This window comes from Dendrobates tinctorius, unplaced genomic scaffold, assembly GCF_039654945.1.
Source record: "Dendrobates tinctorius isolate UK_male_01 unplaced genomic scaffold, ASM3965494v1 ptg000165l, whole genome shotgun sequence".
Classification (NCBI taxonomy): domain Eukaryota; kingdom Metazoa; phylum Chordata; class Amphibia; order Anura; family Dendrobatidae; genus Dendrobates; species Dendrobates tinctorius.
In genome coordinates, this window is record NW_027361832.1 from 34,801,734 (window position 1) to 34,824,410 (window position 22,677).

Here is a 22,677-nt window from a genome sequence, read left to right on the forward strand (position 1 = left end):
AGGAACCCCCCACGGCTACTGCTAGTTGTTGTTGATTGGTTCAGGGGTCTGCAATCCGATAGCTGCCAACTTCTCTGGTTTTCTGGACTTGCTAGTATTTCTGTTTTTGCCTCCTACGGTGACTCATTTCATAACAGAATCACTAGCCGATGGTACTCAGATCTACCTCTCTGGCCCAGACATCACCTCTCTGCTCTCCAGAATCCCAGAATGTCTATCAGCCATATCCTCCTTCTTCTCCTCTTGCTTCCTCAAACTCAATGTGGACAAATCTGAACTGATCATCTTTCCCCATCTCACAGATCTTCCTTACCCGACTTTTCTATATCAATTGACAACATCACGCTTTCCCCCGTACCAGAGGTCCGCTGCCTCGGAGTAACCCTTTACTCTGCCCTGTCCTTCAAACCACACATCCAAGCTCTCTCCACCTCCTGTCGCCTCCAGCTCAAAAATATTACTGCATCACCATCACTGGAGCTGCTGCATCCCCCTAACCTACTGTCTCCTTCCCCACCATCCTTCAGCATGTAAGCCCGAAAGGGCAGGGTCCTCTCTCCCCTCTATATCAGTCTGTGATTGTTAGTTTGCTTACTGTAAGTGATATCTGTAATTTGTATCTAACCCCTTCTCATGTACAGCACCATGGAACCAATAGTGCTTTATAAATAAATAATAATAATAAATAATAATTAGTGGTAACTAGAGTTGAGCGATACCGTCCGATACTTCAAAGTATCGGATCGGAATGGATCGGCCGATCTTAAAAAAAAGTATCGGTATCGCCGATTCCGATACCGGAAGTCCCATTCAAGTCTATGGGACTTCCGGTATCGGAATAAGAAAAACCCTGTTTTTGCCTTGTACAGCCTCTCTGGGGTCTGTACGGGCCTTTCGGGGGGCTGTGCCGGCCTGCCAGGGGGTCTGTGCAGGCTTCGGTGGTCTGTGCCAGCCTGCCGGGGGGCTGTGCCGGCCTGCCGGTGGTCTGTGCAGGTTCCGGTGGTCTGTGCCGGCCTGCCGGGGGGCTGTGCCGGCCTGCCAGGGGGTCTGTGCAGGCTCCGGTGGTCTGTGCCGGCCTGCCGGGGGGCTGTGCCGGCCAGCCGGTGGTCTGTGCAGGCTCCGGTGGGCTGTGCCGGCCTGCCGGCGGGCTGTGCCGGCCTGCCGGGGGGCTGTGCAGGCTTTGGGGGTCTGTGCAGGCATCGTCCGATGGGACTACAAGTCCCATCGGGCGATGCCTGCTACCATGACAGTGATTGACACATTAGCCAATGATGGGACAGTAGTAGTCCCATCATCCGGCTAATGTGTTGAATGTAAAAAAAAAAAAAAATTACATGCTACATACATGCTACATACATACAACATGCATACTACATACATGCTACATTCATACTACATACTACATACATGCTACATTCATACTACATATATATTACATGCAACATACATACATATATACTACATGCATGCAACATGCATACTACATATATACTACATGCAACATACATACTACATATATACTACATGCATGCAACAAGCATACTACATATATACTACATGCTACATACATACTACATATATGCTACATACATACTACATATATACTACATGCATGCTACATACATACTGCATGCTACATACATACTACATGCTACATACATACTACATATATGCTACATACATACTACATATATACTACATGCATGCTACATACATACTGCATGCTACATACATACTACATGCTACATACATACCACATATATACTACATACATACTACATGCATGCTACATGCTACATACATACCACATACATACTACATACATACTACATACATACTACATGCATGCTACATGCATGCTACATGCTACATACATAACACATATATACTACATGCATGCTACATACATACTACATGCTACATACATACCACATACATACTACATACATACTACATGCATGCTACATACATACTACATGCTACATACATACTACATATATACTACATGCATGCTACATACATACTACATGCTACATACATACTACATATATACTACATGCATGCTACATACATACTACATACATACTACATGCATGCTACATACATACTACATGCTACATACATACCACATACATACTACATATATACTACATGCATGCTACATACATACTGCATGCTACATGCATGCTACATACATACTACATACATACTACATGCTACATACATACCACATATATACTACATACATACTACATACAATACATTCATACAATACATACATAGACATACAGTACATATAACATAGAGTAACATACTTACCAATACTTGTCACATTGTTCCCCGAAGCCATTGTCTTTTACGGAATTAATATTAACATAACAAACCACAAAAATACTCACCCACGATCCGAAGCAGTCCACGAGTGTGTCCCACGACGATCTTGGGTAGAGAACTGCAGCATCAGCTGATGCTGCCGTTCTCTACAGGCTGCAGGAATCCAATGACGGAAGGTAGTTATCCTTCCGCACTGTATTCCTCCGCCACTTAAAAAAAAAAAGTCCCTAGTCTCACTTTATGCCATTGCTGCGTGGGAAATTCCCACACAGCAATGGCATAAAGTGAGACTAGGGACTTTTTTTTTTAAGTGGCGGAGGAATACAGTGCAGAAGGATACCTACCTTCCGTCATTGGATTCCTGCAGCCCGTAGAGAATGGCAGCATCAGCTGATGCTGCAGTTCTCTACCCAAGATCGTCGTGGGACACACTCGTGGACTGCTTCGGATCGTGGGTGAGTATTTTTGTGGTTTGTTATGTTAATATTTATTCCGTAAAAGACAATGGCTTCGGGGAACAATGTGACAAGTATTGGTAAGTATGTTACTCTATGTTATATGTACTGTATGTCTATGTATGTATTGTATGAATGTATTGTATGTAGTATGTATGTAGTATATATGTGGTATGTATGTAGCATGTAGTATGTATGTAGTATGTATGTAGCATGCATGTTGCATGCAGTATGTATGTAGCATGCATGTAGTATATATGTAGTATGTATGTGGTATGTATGTAGCATGTAGTATGTATGTAGCATGCATGTAGTATATATGTAGTATGTATGTAGCATGTAGCATGTAGTATGTATGTAGTATGTATGTGGTATGTATGTAGCATGTAGTATGTATGTAGCATGCATGTAGTATGTATGTAGTATGTATGTAGTATATATGTAGTATGTATGTAGCATGCATGTAGTATATATGTAGTATGTATGTAGCATATAGTATGTATGTAGCATGCATGTAGTATGTATGTAGTATGTATGTGATATGTATGTAGCATGTAGTATGTATGTAGCATGCATGTAGTATATATGTGTTATGTATGTAGCATGCATGTAGTATGTATGTAGTATGTATGCAGCATGCATGTAGTATGTATGTAGCATGTAGTATGTATGTAGTATGTATGTAGTATGTATGTAGTATGTATGTAGCGTGCAGTATGTATGTAGCATGTATGTAGTATGTATGTAGTATGTATGTAGTATATACACTCACTGGCCACTTTATTAGGTACACCATGCTAGTAAGGGGTTGGACCCCCTTTTGCCTTCAGAACTGCCTCAATTCTTCGTGGCAGAGATTCAACAAGGTGCTGGAAGCATTCCTCAGAGATTTTGGACCATATTGACATGATGGCATCACACAGTTGGCGCAGATTTGTCGGCTGCACATCCCTGATGCGAATCTCCCGTTCCACCACATCCCAAAGATGCTCTATTGGATTGAGATCTGGTGACTGAGGAGGCCATTTGAGTACAGTAAACTCATTGTCATGTTCAAGAAACCAATCTGAGATGATTCGAGCTTTATGACATGGCGCATTATCCTGCTGAAAGTAGCCATCAGATGTTGGGTACATTGTGGTCATAAAGGGATGGACATGGTCAGCAACAATACTCAGGTAGGCTGTGGCGTTGCAACGATGCTCAATTGGTACCAAGGGGCCCAAAGAGTGCCCAGAAAAAATTCCCCACACCATGATACCACCACCACCAGCCTGAACCGTTGATACAAGGCAGGATGGATCCATGCTTTCATGTTGTTTACGCCAAATTCTGACCCTACCATCCGAATGTCGCAGCAGAAATCGAGACTCATCAGACCAGGCAACGTTTTTCCAATCTTCTACTGTCCAATTTCGATGAGCTTGTGCAAGTTGTAGCCTCAGTTTCCTGTTCTTAGCTGAGAGGAGTGGTACCCAGTGTGGTCTTCTGCTGCTGTAGCCCATCTGCCTCAAAGTTCGACGCACTGTGCGTTCAGAGATGCTCTTCTGCCTACCTTGGTTGTAACGGGTGGCAATTTGAGTCACTGTTGCCTTTCTATCAGCTCGAACCAGTCTGCCCATTCTCCTCTGACCTCTGGCATCAACATGGCATTTCCGGCCACAGAACTGCCGCTCACTGGATTTTTTTTCTTTTTCGGACCATTCTCTGTAAACCCTAGAGATGGTTGTGCGTGAAAATCCCAGTAGATCAGCAGTTTCTGAAATTCTCAGACCAGCCCTTCTGGCACCAACAATCATGCCACGTTCAAAGGCACTCAAATCACCTTTCTTCCCCATACTGATGCTCGGTTTGAACTGCAGGAGATTGTCTTGACCATGTCTACATGCCTAAATGCACTGAGTTGCCGCCATGTGATTGGCTGATTAGAAATTAAGTCTTAACACACAGTTGGACAGGTGTACCTAATAAAGTGGCCAGTGAGTGTATGTAGTATGTATGTAGCATGTAGTATGTATGTAGCATGCATGTAGTATATATGTAGTATGTATGTAGCATGTAGTATGTATGTAGCATGCATGTAGTATGTATGTAGTATGTATGTAGTTTTTTTTTTTTTTTTTTAACATTTAACACATTAGCCGGATGATGGGACTACTACTGTCCCATCATTGGCTATTGTGTCAATCACTGTCATGGTAGCAGGCATCGCCAGATAGGACTTATAGTCCCATCGGACGATGCTTGCACAGACCCCCGGACATCAGTACAGCCCCCCGGCAGGCTGGCACAGCCCCCCGGCAGGCCGGTACAGACCCCCACAGGGTGCACAGACCACCGGCAGGCCGGCACAGCCCCCCGGCAGGCCGGTACAGACCCCCACAGGGTGCACAGACCACCGGCAGGCTGGCACAGCCCCCCGGCAGGCCGGTACAGACCCCGGGCAGTCCACACAGCCCCCCGGCAGGCCGGCAGAGACCCCCGGAAGGCCCGAAATGACGGCGCATCATGATGCGCACACACCACGCATCATGATGACGTCATTTCGGCTGTCAATCAACTTTGAACTTCCGATTCCGATGCCGACTTCCGATATTGAAAAAATATCGGAAGTCGGTATCGGAATTCCGATACAGCAAGTATCGGCCGATACCCGATACTTGCGGTATCGGAATGCTCAACACTAGTGGTAACTAATATTTTGGTATACTTAAGAACTATGGAGAGTTGGTGGAAAATCTCCTCAAAACATATAAGAATCTTGACTGTATCATGTCCTCAAAGATTAATTTCTTATATTCGCATCTAGACTTTTTTTCCACCAAACTGCAGCAGTGAGTGACGTGCACAGTGAGAGAGTTCACCAAGATGTTGTAGCTATGGATAAAAGATATCAAGGAAAACACAACCCATCAATGCTTGCAGATTACTGTTGGACCTTTGTAAGAGATAATCCTATGAAAGCGTGCAAGAGACAAGAAAAAAGAGTTGTCAATAAATGTGGACCAAATTTTGTAGTGCAATTTCTGTAAATGTTTAAAAATCCCAATAGTGTTTAGACATGTTTTAGTTATTATTGCTAAGGTTTCTGTAAAAAAAAAATATCAGACAATTGGTATAACAAAATATTCTGCATCTTTATATTTGCAATATAATAATGTAACAAAATACTGAAACTTTTATGCACTAATTATTTGTAGCAGTAAAAGATATCATAGAAACAAGAGCCAACTAAAAATTGTAATTGGAAAACAAGAGATTAAAGGAGTCCCAGGTAATATAAGTTATAAAAAGAGTATAAATTGTATTCAATAGAACAAACACACAGGTAAAAATCACACAATAACATAGTAGTAACTACAGTGATCCAAGACAATACAGGCAGGAAGAGAAACACCACTACATAAATGCCAATGTCATATATAGGAAGCCATAGCCAAGTGGCCAATAGACAAGCATAATACTAGTAGCTGCATGGGAAAAATCCCTAAGTAACTGCAGGTAATGAGGCTTACCAAAGTTATAAAAGCCTTGAGAAAGCAGCGTTGTGCCAGCGAAACGCGCGTCGGGGTGGACATCTGGCCCTGGGATCACCTCTCTGATGCTTTTAGAACTTTGGTAAGCCTCCTTACCTGCAGTTACTTAGGGATTTTTCCCATGCAGCTACTAGTATTATGCATGTCTATTGGCCACTTGGCTATGGCTTCCTATATATGACATTGGCATTTATGTAGTGGTGTTTCTCTTCCTGCCTGTATTGTCTTGGATCACTATAGTTACTATGTTATTGTGTGATTTTTACCTGTGTGTTTGTTCTATTGAATAAAATTTATACTCTACTTTATCTTATATCACCTGGGAATCCTTTCTTCTCTTGTTTTCCTATGTTTTTTGGAGTTGATGTGGCTTGTAGTAGGGAGGTTCATCACTGGATGTTTCTCTCTCTGGCATCATTATGCAACTGGGCTCGTTATCATTAAAAATTGTCATTATCAGATTTGAATTCAAGAGGTCAAAATCATTGATAAATGACTCATCTCATAACTGATCCTGACAACTTTTGAAAACATGTAGAACAGTGGTATTGATCACATTTCAATTTCTTTTAATGTAACGACTTACCACATTAACCATTGTGTAACTGTATCAAGAAGTAAATATTTTACCATTTAATGGGCCTGAGAAGCACAGCTAAAGGCTTGTGGATCCAGAGGCAAAAGTTGCACTTGCACTCTTCACTCTGTAGGTTCTTTGCATGACCACCAGCTTCAGTACAGCTGTATTGCTGGCAATTATCACTTTAAACCTTTGTAGTTGGTTGAGTGGCCCATTAGGGACCTGGAAATTTTCCTCCAGAGAATACAGAACTGCATGAAATAAATATTAATGCATTGCACCTACATAAGACAACACTATCTGCAGGGCTTCAAAGCATCAAAGAAAATAGTAATAGCATCTAGATCAATTGTAAAAAATGTTTGTGCAACCATGCTGGGTAGTAGAGGGATTCATTTTAGTGTATCTTTTGGATTTTGGCAGTGAGAGAGGCTAAAATCGGTATTACCTGTGATCTTGGGCACTATATAGACTAGCTCCAATACCATTCTGGTCTAAGGCAGTTAAGCAGTAAAGCAGATCTGTCACCAGTAGTGTTAAGCATTCCGATACTGCAAATATCGGGTATCGGCCGATATTTGCGGTATCGGAGTTCCGATACTGAGTTCCGATATTTTTACAATATCGAATACCGGAATCGGAAGTTCCCATAATGCAATGAGCCTGTGAGGCATGCTGAAATGATGTCATCATGATGCGTTATAATGGAGTGTGGGCAGTGTGTGGGCGGAGACTGTGCGTGACCGTGGGGGGTCTGTGTGGGCCTGCCGGGGGTCTGTGTGGGCTGCCGGGGGTCTATGCGGGCCTGCCGGGGGTCTGTACAGGCCTGCAGGGGGTCTGTGCGGGCTGTCGGGGGTCTGTGCGGGCCTGCCGGGGGTCTGTACGGGCCTGCCGGGGGTCTGTGTGGGCCTCACGGGGGTCTGTGCGGGCTGCCGGGGGTCTGTACGGGCCTGCCGGGGGTTGTGTCTGTACGGGCTATGCCTGCTACAACGACAGTGATTGACACATTAGCCAATAATGGGACAGTAGTAGTCCCATCATCCGGCTAATGTGTTGAATGTAAAATAAAAAAACCACAAACATGCATACTGCATACATACTACATACATACAACATACATACTACATACATACTACATACAATACATTCATACAATACATACATATAGACATACAGTACATATAACATAGAGTACATACTCACCATCACTTGTCACTTTGATCCCCGCAGCCAGTGTCATCTGTAAAAAATATTAAAATAACAAACAACCAATATACTCCCTGATCTGCAGAAATCCACGAGTGTCCCACGACGATCTCCTCTATAGAACAGTGAAATCTATAGGACCTTCAGTGACACACTGACAGTAGACAATGGCTCCTGCAGTGCATCACTGAGAGGTTACTATAGTTCACGGGTCTCACTTTATTGCAAAAGCTGCGTGTGAACTTTCTCACACAGCAATGCCAAAAGTGAGACTTGGTACTATTTTTTTATAGTGGCGGAGGAATACAGTGTGGAAGGATACCTTCCTCCCGTCATTGCATTCCTGGAGCCCCTAGAGAGTGGTCGCATCAGCTGATGCTGCTGTTCTCCATGGGAGATCGTCGTGGGACACTCATGGATTTCTGCGGATCAGGGAGTATATTGGTTGTTTGTTATTTTAATATTTTTTTACAGATGACACTGGCTTCGGGGATCAAAGTGACAAGTGATGGTGAGTATGTACTCTATGTTATATACACTGTATGTCTATATGTATGTATTGTATAAATGTATTGTTTGTAGTATGTATGTGGTATGTATGTAGCATGTATGTAGTATGTATGTAGTATGCTGTATGTATGTATGTATTTATTTAGTATGTATGTTTGTGTTTCTTTTTTTTTACATTCAACACATTAGCCGGATGATGGGACTACTACTGTCCCACCATTGGCTAATGTGTCAATCACTGTCATTGTCGCAGACATAGCCCGATGGGACTTGTAGTCCCATCGGACGATGACTGCACACACACACAACCCCCCGACAGACCCCCGGCTGCCTGCACAGATCCCCGGCAGGCCCGCACAGATCCCCGGCAGGCCCGCACAGACCCCCAGCAGGCCGCACAGACCCCCGGCAGCCCGCACAGGCCCCCGGCAGCCCGCACAGACCCCCGGCAGGCCCGCACAGACCCCCAGCAGGCCCGCACAGACCCCCGGCAGCCCGCATAGACCCCCGGCAGCCAGCACAGACCCCCAGCAGGCCTGCACAGACCACCAGCAGGCCCGCACAGACCCCCGAGAGGCCCGTACAGACCCCGCACACACAGACACGCACAGTCTCCGCCCACGCACCGCCCACACTCTTCCCCCCTCCTGAACTGGATGTGCTAGGAAAGAAAGGGTTTATTTTCATTCCAATATTTGTGTCCCATTGACTTGCATTGGTTTCCGGTATCGGAATATGCGATACCCGATATTTTTGGGGTATCGGTCCGATCCAATCCGATCCGATATTTCCCAATATCGGAAGGAATCGCTCAACACTAGTCACCAGATTTTACAATGCAACAGAGTACCTTAATAAATAGATATCTTAGACCTGATGAGGCTGGTGTACTTATATTGAAAATCCATTTCAAAATGGAAGGATGAATTGTGCAATTAGGCTATATGCACACGTTGCGGATTCTGCTGCGTTTCCGCAGCGGTTTTGGCCCTGCGGAAACGCAGCAGTTCCACAGACATGGTACAGTACCATGTTATCCAATGGCATTTCAAAACCGCTGTGCTCACGCTGCGTTTTTTTCCGCTCGGTTTTGCTGCGGTTTACAAACCGCAGCATGTCAATTGTTTGGGCGGATTCCGCAGCGGTTTTACACTTTTAACAGAGTAGAGGTGTGAAACCGCAGGGCTAATCCGCAGGAAAACCGCAGGTCACTTTACCTGCGGTTTTACCTGCGGATCCGCATAGAAAAAGCCGCAGGTGAATCTGCAGCGTGTGCACATAGCCTTAGACCTCTGATCCCTTTTTTCCATAAAATCCATTTTCAATGTTTTTTCTCGATTATTCCAATCATGGTATAACTTGGAGACTGTTGTATGAGAAGGCCGCAAAAACTCCACAAGGTTGTCAGTTTTTGTAATACTGGACCCAAGTAGTCTATACTCATTGACCATGTCTAGTTCAAATTCGATCAGATCACTTGATTTTCACATTCTACAGTAGGTTCATACTGACACTGACCACGGAAAAATGTGCTCATCTGATTTTATGCTGCTCTACAGGGTCATCTGTCTTATGGAGGCTTTAAAAAAATAAAAGTGGCTATTCAGTATATGTATTAAAATGTTCCAAAATCTAAATGTATGACACTACTTGGACAATACATTACTTGATTAAGCTCATTGTCATGGTCCAGTCCGGAGTTTACTTTCTGATGTCTTCACTCCGGACTGGTCATGCGGGAGTTAATCTCCTCAGCCTCGTTCTGGAGCTAGCTGGGCTATTTCAGTCTCTCCCAGCCTGCTGACCAGTGTTAGTGATAGCTCATGCTTCCAGTTTAGAGCCTCTGACCCTTGTACCTTGGTGATCCTCCTGCCTTTGACTGATATTCACATGTATGACCCGGACTGATTTCTGACCCCGTCTCTTGGTATTCGTCTCTGCTGTTACGTTCCCTCTCTGGCATCTGACTCCCTGGCTTGTACCCCGACCATGTATTTCGCCTCACGCTTTGGACCCCGTTCTCATGTTCTGGCTTTCTGACTCTCGGCTTGGGATTTTGCCTACGTGTATCGCTGCTCCTTCTGGTACGTCTGCTCCTGCTAGTTTCTGACTCGGTTCGTCTGACTATTCTCTCTCGTTACCTGTCGCACCTGTGCTGTTGCTCAGGGTTGCTGCTCTTAGTGTGTAACCTCTCTTCCCTCACCAGCTCCCCCTGGTGGAGGTTTCACTACTCTCATATAGTATATTCAGAAATATAGTCTCTACTAGAAGTTATCTGCATTAATAGAGGAACTCCTTCACTTCATATTTCCATAGTTTACATTAGGTGCTCTATTTTCTTTAAAGATGAACAACTAGATTTGCACTGAACTGGTCCAACATAAAGTCTAGTCCTCCGTGGCAGCCAGACTATAATTCTGCACCCAGGATCCTCAGCCAAGCAACTAGGCCTCACAAAATATCATGATGTCACTGAACCTACTAAGCTCCAGATGCACCCTGAATGCCAGGTCAATGATGCCAGGTACAAAGGTGAAGACAGCCTGCCATGGAGGACTAGATGCCAGACCAGAGCACAAGAATGAAATTGCTCATCTCTGATTATGTACTGTAGTATGGAATGGTAGAGCAAGAAATCTGTGACTCTCTTTATTGTAGTACATATCATCTCTAGGGATGAGTGAACCTGAACTTGAAAGTCCGGGATCCATACCGAACACCTAGTGTCCAATACCAAACCCCGAACAGCATCCACATTCCTAAGCTGTCTATATGGAAACGCAGGTCATAGGAAGCTGAATCAAATTGTAGCGCCAGTGTTCCTGCATGATTCCCATCACCCTCTAACCTGGCAGGGACACCAACTCACTTACTGCCCCGGCCCTCAGTCTATGCTTCTTCCTGCTTCTGCGGCCTCCTGGGATCTATGCATGTCTCGCTATTCCTGGGCACTGCACTTAGGGCGCGCACGTCACTGATCCGTTAATGAGACAGCGCTCACTGTCCTAAAGTGTCCCCAGCCAATAGCTGGGAGACACTAATTATTTAAGGCACTTCCACCTGTTGGGAGGTGCCTAAGCAACATGTTCTGTCTGCTTGCTTGCACACTTACTAGTTATCGGGTCTCGTGTTCTTGTGTACCTGCCTATACCCTCCTTATCATACCTGTATGCGAGTATACCCCCTACCTGTACCTGCATGTCCCTTCTTGTATATCAGCCATGCCTGCCAGCAACTACCGTGCCTTCCTGAATACCAGGATAAAGATCAGTGTCCGGCCATAGTCCTGAACAGCTTATTTACATATGAGAAAAACATGGATTTCTCTTGAACAATACATCAGATATCATTTATCAAGAATCATTTTATTCAGCTTCCTATGACTTACATGTCTTTATAGATGGCTTAAGAAGGTTTATCCTGCTGACAAATTCCATTTAAAAATAGTAGCAATGCTGCGACTCCTTCACCAGAAACACAATAAAGCCAACTACATGACTTATTTTCTCCACTACTGCTCTTTCTTTACAAATCCTACTGGAAGTACAGGTCAGATTTCTTGTTTGTGGCTGTTTCCTGCTTTCAATTATAATTCCCATAATGCCTAGACTTGTCACCTTAGCTCCAGCAATGCAAACTTATTAGCCCTCCCACTTCACTTCAGGCCCAGTACACTTTGTAAGTGTACAGAATGTATGCAGAATTATTTAGGCAGACCTATTGGAGCGATACATGCATTCTCAGGGTAAATCTGAGCATGTTCGATAGATGTTATACATCAAATCCACTATATCAAGCAATACATTGAGGTAGCCAGAAGGGAAGAAGATTGTGGCTTTGGAGACAACATCACTTTAAAGGTAAAGGGGACAGCGTCATGTGACCATGTGTAGCACTTCACTAAACTTTAATCTCATTGTAACACTTAGTAATGTTTGTAACTATTGTTTGACTCATGAAATGTGCTAAAGGATCCATCACTAATTGCCTTGTGGTGTGGATCACTCTTAAGGGACCTATACATATTATAGGAGAATTTACTAAAGCTGTTAATTTTAAGTTGGACAAGCCACCGTTTTTACTGTATATGTATCGGGGGTCCTGGAAAATGTTTCTAACAAATCTATAATGGTACTATACTTTCTCCACTTCTTCCTCTTCTTCCTGCTTCCTGAACTTGTCCTTCACTATGAAAAAGCACCTTAAATCCATCTCGCTCAAACAAGACAAACTGCTCAATGTGGTGTGATGTTACATAGTCCATTATACTCTATGGAAAATGGAAGGGAGGAGAACTGAGAACAGTGAGTAAAAAGATATATAGAGACAAATCGTGCTGAGTTTTCTAACAAGTCTTTTGCCTCACATCAGAGCTTAAGTCACATACGGACTGCTCAGTACCACTGAATGATGGCCTACATGCTGCTGTTTTCCTTTGTGTGCTGTGAAAGAGTGAAGAGCAGAAATGTTTGTGAACGGTCAATGGGTGAAAACACTGCGGTCTGTCTTCTCCCACCGACTCACAGCCAATAGCAAATTAAAGATAGAACCTACAGAGGAGAAAGCTGGGGAAATGCAGGATACAAATCACACAGTGGCCAGAAATGGTGTTGTCCCTCAAGTAAACACAGGACAGCTTATTCTCGAAAGCTACTTGAAAGTACAGTTATACTTTAATTTAGTAGCATGTTCTCAAGAGAGATAAGCGATCAGCAGAGGTCTACCAATGGTTAGTCCCCTCCCTTAATCGAAAACACATGCACACTTGGCCAAACTGTGCATGCACTTTTATAAGAAAGTAAGTGGAATGAAATGGTGTAAAGATTTAGTTTACTTCTGGTTTAATGCAATATGATGTGAAATATTATTTTACAGTTTACATTGTTTATAACCACGTATGACCTTCTAGCCTGCAGTGAAGATTTTGAATATCCTGATAAGCTCAAAGATAATTTAGACTGATGAAAGCAAGAAAAGACCACATTTGAGTTCTCTGTTAATTCTAACGTCCTCTAAGCCTCTATACTGGAGCATTAGACACCAGCATATGAGAAATATTCAGTTTATTGTCATTTATGACGCGTGCAATAAAACTTCTGCCTTATCAGCTGCAACCTTAAAGGTATTGTGCAAAAATGTATTAGGTGTCCATAGCAACTATCTCTATATTCTTGTTTGCTTAACACACCCTTCTCAACAATGAAAACCATGGCAAAATGGCCTTTCTATTTCTATATGTGATTCCATATTATGAGCTGAAATCACGGGTTAGGTATTTCAAGCTATTTGCACACAAATTAGTTTTACAGCTGTATTCTCCTTGAATTCCCCTTCCAATGAAAGTATCACATAAATAACTTTCATACCAAAAGTTTTCAAAGCCTGTAAACGGCTGTTTTAAAGTAATTTACAGTGTTTCTACCTTAGAAATGCCCTTATTATTTTTTGCTTCCATGCTGCCCCTTGCTGCGGCTATTAATTTGTCTTGCTTTTGCATGGGTTGTGGACTGAATAAGCCTCCTTCCCCCTCTGGCAGCTAATGATTTCATTCTTCATTAATCTAAGGGGTAAGGTTTCTCCTTGTGGAGAGTGACATACCAGCTCTGGCTTGTCAAGGTAGGGAGGCTTATTCACCGTGCAATGCTCCTCTGGGAAATTTAATATACAAGTCATATTGTAAGACTCATTAAAGGGTTGATTGTGACTTCCATCCAACTGGTGGCACTATAGAGTTCAAGTCCTCTTTCTCTCTGAAGAGGCAATTTGCATATTCTTCATTAAATGCAAACATGTATTTTCAAATTATTCTACAATGCAGAAGAAATATGTTGGTAATCAAATGTAAACCTTCTAGTTAGTGTAGACTGTGTAAAGTATGGCCATAACTCTATGCAGCATATACAGATGCGTCTCACAAAATTAGAATATCATCAAAAAGTTAATTTCTTTAACTTTTTCAATACAAACAGTGAAAATCCTATATATTATAGAGTCAGTACAAACAGAGTGATCTATTTCAAGTGTTTACCTATATACTGTATATAAGAATGAGTGTATGTGTGTGTATGTTTAACCCCTTTCTGACATGAGACGTACTATTCCATTCATGGGATCCGGGCCCCTCTGCTCATGGACGGGAGAGTACGACTAGCGCGATCAGCAGCACTCACAGGGTGAGCGCTGCTGATTGCGGCCGGATGTCAGCTAATTATCACAGCTGACACCTGGCACTATGTATCAGGGGTGGTCACAGACCGCCCCCAACACGTTAACCCCTGGCACACTGAGATCAAACACGATTGCAGTGTACCGGGAGTTTAGGGAAGCATCGGCAGGAAGGGGGCTCCCTCCGTGCTTCCCTGAGACCCCCGCAGCAGCGCGATGTGCAGCGCTGCTGCGGGGGCCTCCTTCCCTGCAGGTCCTTGGATCCAATATGGCGGCGGGGACCTTTGAGGGCCTGCAAGGAGCCGGCTTCCTCATGCCTGCAAAGCGCCGGCATGAGGAAGCCTCCAGCAGTGCTTGTCTCAGATCGCTGATCTGTCACATCAAAGATCGCTGTGACAGATCAGTATAATAAAGTTAAAAAAAAGTGTAAAAATAAATTATAAAAAAAAATCGCTAAATAAAAAAAATATTCCCTAATAAATTCATTTTTGGGAAATAAAAAAAAAAACAAAAGTACACATATTTAGTATCGCCGCGTCCGTAACGACCCACCCTATAAAACTGTCCCATTAGTTAACCCCTTTAGCAAACCCCTAAAAAATAAAAATAAAAAGCAAAGCAAAAAATAATGATTTATTATCATACCACCGAACAAAAAGTGAAATAACGCGTGATCAAAAAGACGCATATAAATATCCATGGTACCGCTGAAAACGTCATCTTGTCCTGCAAAAAACAAGCCACCATACAGCATCATCAGCAAAAAAATAAAAAAGTTGTAGCTTGCAGAATAAAGCGATGAAAAAATAATTATTTTTTATATAAAATTGTTTTCAGTGCATATAAGCGCCAAAACATAAAAAAAGACAAATGAAATATCGCTGTAATCGTACTGACCAAAAGAATAAAACTGCTTTATCAATTTTACCGCACGCAGAATGGTGTAAACGCACCCCCCAAAGAAATTCTTGAAATGCTGGTTTTTGTTCATTCTGCGTCCCAAAAATCGAAATAAAAAGCGATCAAATAATGTCACGTGCTCGAAAATGGTACCAATAAAAACGTCAACTCGTCCCACAAAAAATAAGACCTCACACGACTCAGTGGGTCAAAATATGGAAAAATTATAGCTCTCAATATGTGTTAATGCAAAAACTATTTTTACAATAAAAAGCGTTCTTTAGCGCGTGACAGCTTCCAAACATAAAAACCGCCATAAATAGTAAATAAAACCCCCCCGTTATCACCCCCTTAGTTAGGGGAAAATAATAAAATTTAAAAAATGCATTTATTTCCATTTTCCCATTAGGGTTAGGGCTAGGGTTAGGGTTAGGGCTAGGGTTAGGGCTAGGCTTAGGGCTGAGATTAGGGTTAGGGGTGTGTTGAGGTTAGGGTTGGAGTTAGAATTGGGGTGTTTCTACATGGCATCTGATCTCAATTCCAGCCAATTCTGTGTTGAAAAAGTCAAATGGTGCTCCTTCCCTTCCAAGCTCTGACATGCGCCCAAACAGTGTTTTACCCCCACACATGGGGTATCAGCCTACTCAGGACAAATTGCAAAACAATTTTTGGGGTCCAATTTCTCCTGTTACCCTTAGGAAAATAAAAAATTGGGGGCAAAAATATCATTTTTGTGGAAAAAAAGATTTTTTTATTTTCACACCCGGGCGTTATAAACTTCTGGAAAGCACTTGGGAGGTTCAAAGAGCTCACCACACATCTAGATAAGTTCCGTGGGGGGTCTAGTTTCCAAAATAGGGTCACTTGTGGGGAGTTTCCACAGTTTAGGCACATCAGAGGCTCTCCAAACGCAACATGACACCCTCAGACCAATCCATCAAAGTCTGCATTCCAAAAAACATCACTACTTCCCTTCCGAGCCCCGACGTGTACCCATACAGTAGTTTTCTCCCACATATGGGCTATCAGCATACTCAGGACAAATTGGACAACAACTTTTGGGGTCCAATTTCTCCTGAAACCCTTAGGAAATTAAAAAAATTGGGGACTAAAAGATCATTTTTGTGGAAAAAATATGATTTTTTTTTATTTTCATGTTCGGGCATTATAAACTTCTGTGGAGCACTGGGGGGTTCAAAGTGCTCACCACACATCTCGATAAGTTCCTTAGGGGGTCTAGTTTCCAAAATGGGGCCACTTGTGGGAGGTTTCCACTGTTTAGGTACATCAGGGGCTCTCCAAAGGCAACATGACACCCGTAGACCATTCCATCAAAGTCTGCATTCCAAAATGTCACTACTTCCCTTCCGTGCCATGACGTGTGCCCATACAGTAGTTTTCTCCCACGTATGGGGTATCAGCGTACTCAGGACAAATTGGACAACAACTTTTGGGGTTCAATTTATCCTGCTACCCTTGGGAAAATAAAAAAATGGGGACTAAAAGATCATGTTTGTGGAAAAATATGATTTTTTAATTGTACTGCTGTACGTTATAAACTTCTGTGAAGCCCTAGGTGGTTCAAAGTTCTCACCACATATCTAGATAAGTTCCTTGGGGGGTCTAGTTTCCAAAATGGGGTCACTTGTGGGAGGTTTCCACTGTTTAGGCACATCAGAGGCTCTCCAAACGTGACATGGAGTCCGATCTGAATTCCAGCCAATTTTGCATTGAAAAAGTCAAACAGCGCTCCTTCCCTTCTGAGCTCTGCCATGCGCCGAAACAGTGGTTCCTCCCCACATATCAGGTATCAGTGTACTCAGGAGAAATTGCACAATAGCTTTTGCAGTCCAATTTCTCCTGTTGCCTTTAGTAAAATTAAAAAAAATATTGGACCTGAAGTAATTTTTCTGTGAAAAAAGTTAAATGTTCATTTTTTTTAAACATTCAAAAAAATTCATGTGAAGCACATGAAGGGTTAATAAACTTCTTGAATATGGTTTTGAGCACCTTGAGGGGTGCAGTTTTTTGAATGGTGTCACTTTTGGGTATTTTCTATCATATAGACCCCTCAAAGTGACTTCAAATGTGATGTAGTCCGTAAAAATAAAATGGTGTTGCAAAAATGAGAAATCGCTGGTCAACTTTTAACCCTTATAACTTCCTAACAAAAAAAAATTTTGGTTCCAAAATTGTGCTGATGTAAAGTAAACATATGTGAATTGTTACTTATTAAGTTTTTTGTATGCCATATCTCTGTGATTTAAGGGCATAAAAATTCAAAGTTGGAAAATTGCGAAATTTTCAAAATTTTTGCCAAATTTCATTTTTTTCACAAATAAACGCAAATTATTTGAATGAAATTTTATCACTAACATGAAGTACAATATGTCACGAGAAAACAATGTCAGAATCAGTGGGATCCATGGAAGCATTTCAGAGTTATTACCTCATAAAGGGACAGTGGTCAGAATTGTAAAAATTGGCCCGGTCATGAACATGCAAACCACTCTTGGGGGTAATGGAGTTAGAAGAAGCTGAGCTGTGATTGGTTGCTATGAGCAACAGTTTTCCTTGTAGACCGTTGTGGTAAATGAGGCCTATTATTCTTATCATTTCTATGGTGTTATCGTCCTTCTGTAAAGCTGGAAATAACACAATTTATGACTGTGCTGACACAGACCACCCTCTGACACAGTCTCCAGGGGGACCCCAGGGGGAGACCAGTATCACACAGGATAGGATTAGATACACAGCTCAGTATCACACAGGATAGGATTAGATACATGGCTCAGCAGACAGTCTCACACAGGATAGCATTAGATACATGGCTCAGCAGACTGTATCACACAGGATAGGATTTGATATACAGCTCAGCAGACAGTATCACACAGGATAGGATTAGATACACGGCTCAGCAGACTGTATCACACAGGATAGGATTAGATACACAGCTCATCAGATTATCACACAGAATAGGATTAGAAACACGGCTCAGCAGACAATAACACACAGGAAAGGATTAGATAGACGGCTGAGCAGACAGTATCACACAGGAGAGGATTAGATATACAGCTCAGCACAAAGTATCACACAGGATAGGATTAGATACACGGCTTAGCAGACTGTATCACACAAGATAGGATTAGATACACGGTTCAGCAGTCAGTATCACACAGGATAGGATTAGATGCACAATTCAGCAGACAGTATCACACAGGGCTCAGCAGACAGAAACACACAGGATAGGATTAGATACACAGCTCAGCAGACTGTATCACACAGGATAGGATTAGAAAAACGGTTCAGCCTGCTGTATCACACATGATAGGATTAGATATACTGCTCATCAGACAGTAACACACAAGACAGGATTAGATATACAGCTCAGCAGACAGTATCACACAGGATAGGATTAGATACACAGCTCAGCAGTCAGTATTACACAGGATAAGATTAGGTACACAACTCAGTAGACAGTATCACACAGGATAGGGTTAGATACACAGCTCAGCAAACAGTATCACACAGGGCAGGATTAGATACACAACTCAGCAGACAGTATCACACAGGACAGAATTAGATGCACAGCTCAGCAGACAGTATCACACAGGATAGGATTAGATAACCAGCTCAGCCACAAGATGTGCCAAAGAAGAGGACATTTTCATTCCAAGAATTTCACTCATTCCATCTGATTTGCATTTAGATTTTAAGCACCTCCAGTTTCCACTTCGACTGGCATTTGCAATGTCCATTAACAAGGCTCAGGGACAGTCCTTGCAAGTAGTAGCGATCAATTTGCAATCTCCATGCTTTTCTCATGGTCAACTTTATGTGGCCTATTCAACAGTTGGAACTGCCAAAAATCTGTTCATCTTTGCACCAAAAGGAAAAACCAAAAATGTTGTTTATCAAAAGCCTCTTGAATGAGTTGAAAATAAAATACTATCAATACTTAGGTAATTGTTTAGTTAATTTGTGTTGCAAATCTGTAGTGTTGAATATATGATGTGAAATGTTTTTGTGTGCAATATAATCATTATAATTTGTTGTAACTAACCACAGTTAGTTACTCTGCCCAGGCAACATCGGGCTCTTCAGATAGTTTCTATTAATGATGATTATGGCCAATGAAAACCCAAAAGTAATTATCTCAGTAAATTAGAATACTTTACAACACCTGGGAAGTGCATTCCAAAGAATTGGCACAGCACGTGTATAGTCTTGGGGATGGGAGTGGGAGGTTATGGTTATTGTGGATGCTAACCTCAGGTCATCAGCAGAATGGAGGGCGTGGGTAGGGTGGTATACTGAAACAAGGAAGGAGATGTAGGGTGGTGCTGCGCTATGAAGAGCTTTGTTGGTGAGGGTAATAAGTTTGTACTGGATTCTGGAGTGGATGGGTAGCCAGTGTAATGACTCGCACAAGGTAGAGGCATCGGTGTAACAATTGGCGAGGAATATGATCCTGGCAGCAGCATTCAAGACAGATCTATGTCACTGCATCCAAATACTTGTTTACACAGAGACGCCTCACCCACACAAACCAAGAAGGAGGACGGCATCACAAGAAGATGGAAGACGACAGACCAAGAAAAGCGACACCCTCGGATTGGACCGGCCTGCAGGTAAGTATAATGAAAGTTATTTTTCTTCTCTTCCCGGTCGTTTTGGGGACAGATATACAGCATTATAGAATGCTGTATATCAGCCCTGAAAGGCAGTGGCCACATCTCCTATAGGCCTAACCTGTTGACAGGTTCCCTTTAATTTTAGCAAAGTCCCATGCCATCCTAAACTGCTAGGGTTAGCGTAGGACCTTCTATTGGTGTTGGGTATACTATTTCAAAGAAAAAGAAATATTAGTCTGTGACTGTAAATGATATGGACATACTTTATGCCTTATTCTATCAGTTATGAAATAGACACTGTTGTCATCCCATGAAAAGGATGATTAACTAAATGTTTCTCAAACTCTATTGGCATAACTTTTTCATTTCAGACAACAACCTTTTTGGGGCACCTCTTGGCAAAGGTTATTGCTTAACTACAGTATATGAGCTGTAGATAATATTGAGATGTATACCTCAAGGAGCACTTGAGACAAGCACAGTATATGCTCACATTTCCTGCCCCTAGATGCTTAGGATCTAAACAAAATTGCTGTAGATCAGTAAAAATTATTTAGTGGCCTAGAATATTTGGGGTAAGAATAAAGATTACAAATTGACGCCTTGTTTCATTTTCTTCACACCTAACTGCTGCAGCAATATTAATGTTCTGCTTGCTCTGGGATTGGCATGCTAATGACAAAAACCTTACAGAGCATGAATGTACTGTCATGTGACCTTCACCCAATAATTTATAACAGTGAAGGTCACATGACCTAAAAATATGTCTGCTAAATTTATACTATTATAGCAGTTTCCAGAGAACAGCAGATACCCTTGAGGTGACCTCTAAAACGGTGGGCAGAGACAACGAGATAGTCTTCTTGTTTTTGTCAAGGCCTAGCAGATAGTAGACACCCATGTATATACATTAAGTGGTCGTATATTTGTACTTCTACATATTCACATGTGTATAAATCTTGTGGAATCTATATATAGAAACACTTGACAAATCAGACACATAAAATAATTCTAGGTCAAACATTCCACAAGGAAATCTGCAATGAAACATAATGTCAACACTTGTAAATTCAGCCATTGTGTGAAACAGCAGCAACAAGGCTTTAAAGTGAACCTGTAAGCTTTCCTGACATGTTTTAGCAAACACTTCCATTCCCTCTGGGTTTTTTCTTCTTTTCTTTTGTAACTCACTTGTGCTGTTCCTCTGTTATTCCTCCAGGAAATGAATCAATAAATGAAGGAGCAGGAAAGTTCTCATTGAAAAGGAGACTGGTAATACTCAATTATGAACATATTCAAATATTTCTAGGAGATCACACCGCAAATATATATTTTATGTCCTAGCTGCTATAATTGAAAGTAGAGGGCATCAGTTGTCTTTTTCTGATTGCAGTATAAACTATCAATGAATACCAATTCCATATGAAGGAATACTGAGGAAGTACAATAAGACTTCATTCACACATCCGTGTTCAAACACATACATGAAAAAATGGTATCGGTGTCACCAGTGTGACTGTTTTTACCATCAGTGTCATTAATGTGTCATCCTTGTGTCATCTGGGTGTCCATTTTTACCATCAGTGTGTCTGTTTTTACCATCAGTGTCATCCATATGTCATCCATGTATCATCAGTGTGTCATCACATCAGTTTGTCTGTTTTTACCATCAATGTGTGATCCATGTGTTACTCGGGTGTCCATATTTACCATCAGTGTGTTATCAGTGTGTCATCCATGTGTCATCAGCGTGTCTAATTTTACCATCAGTGTGTCATATGTGTGTCTGTTTTAACAATTAGTGTGTCATTAGTGTGTCTGTTTTTACCATCAGTGTCATTAATGTGTCATCTTTGTGTCATCTGGGTGTCCATTTTTATCATCAGTGTCATCTATGTGCCTGTTTTTACCATTATTATGTCATCAGTGTATCTGTTTTTACCATCAGTGTCATTAGTGTGTCATCCATGTGTCATCAGTGTGTCTAATTTTACCATCAGTGTGTCATATGTGTCTGTTTTTACAATTAGTGTGTCATTAGTGTGTCTGCTTTTACCATCAGTGTGTCTGCTTTTTATCATCAGTGTGTCTGCTTTTACCATCAGTGTGTTATCAGTGTGTCATCCATGTGTCATCCTTGTGTCCGGTTTTACCATCAGTGTGTCATCCATGTGTCATCAGTGTGTCCAGTTTTACTATCAGTGTGTCATCAGTGACTCTTTTTACCATCAGTGTGTTATCAGTGTGTCATGGGTGTGTGTTTTTACAATCACTGTGTTATCAGTGTGTCATCCATGTGTCATCAGTGTGTCCAGTTTTACTATCAGTGTTTCATCAGTGTCTCTTTTTACCGTCAG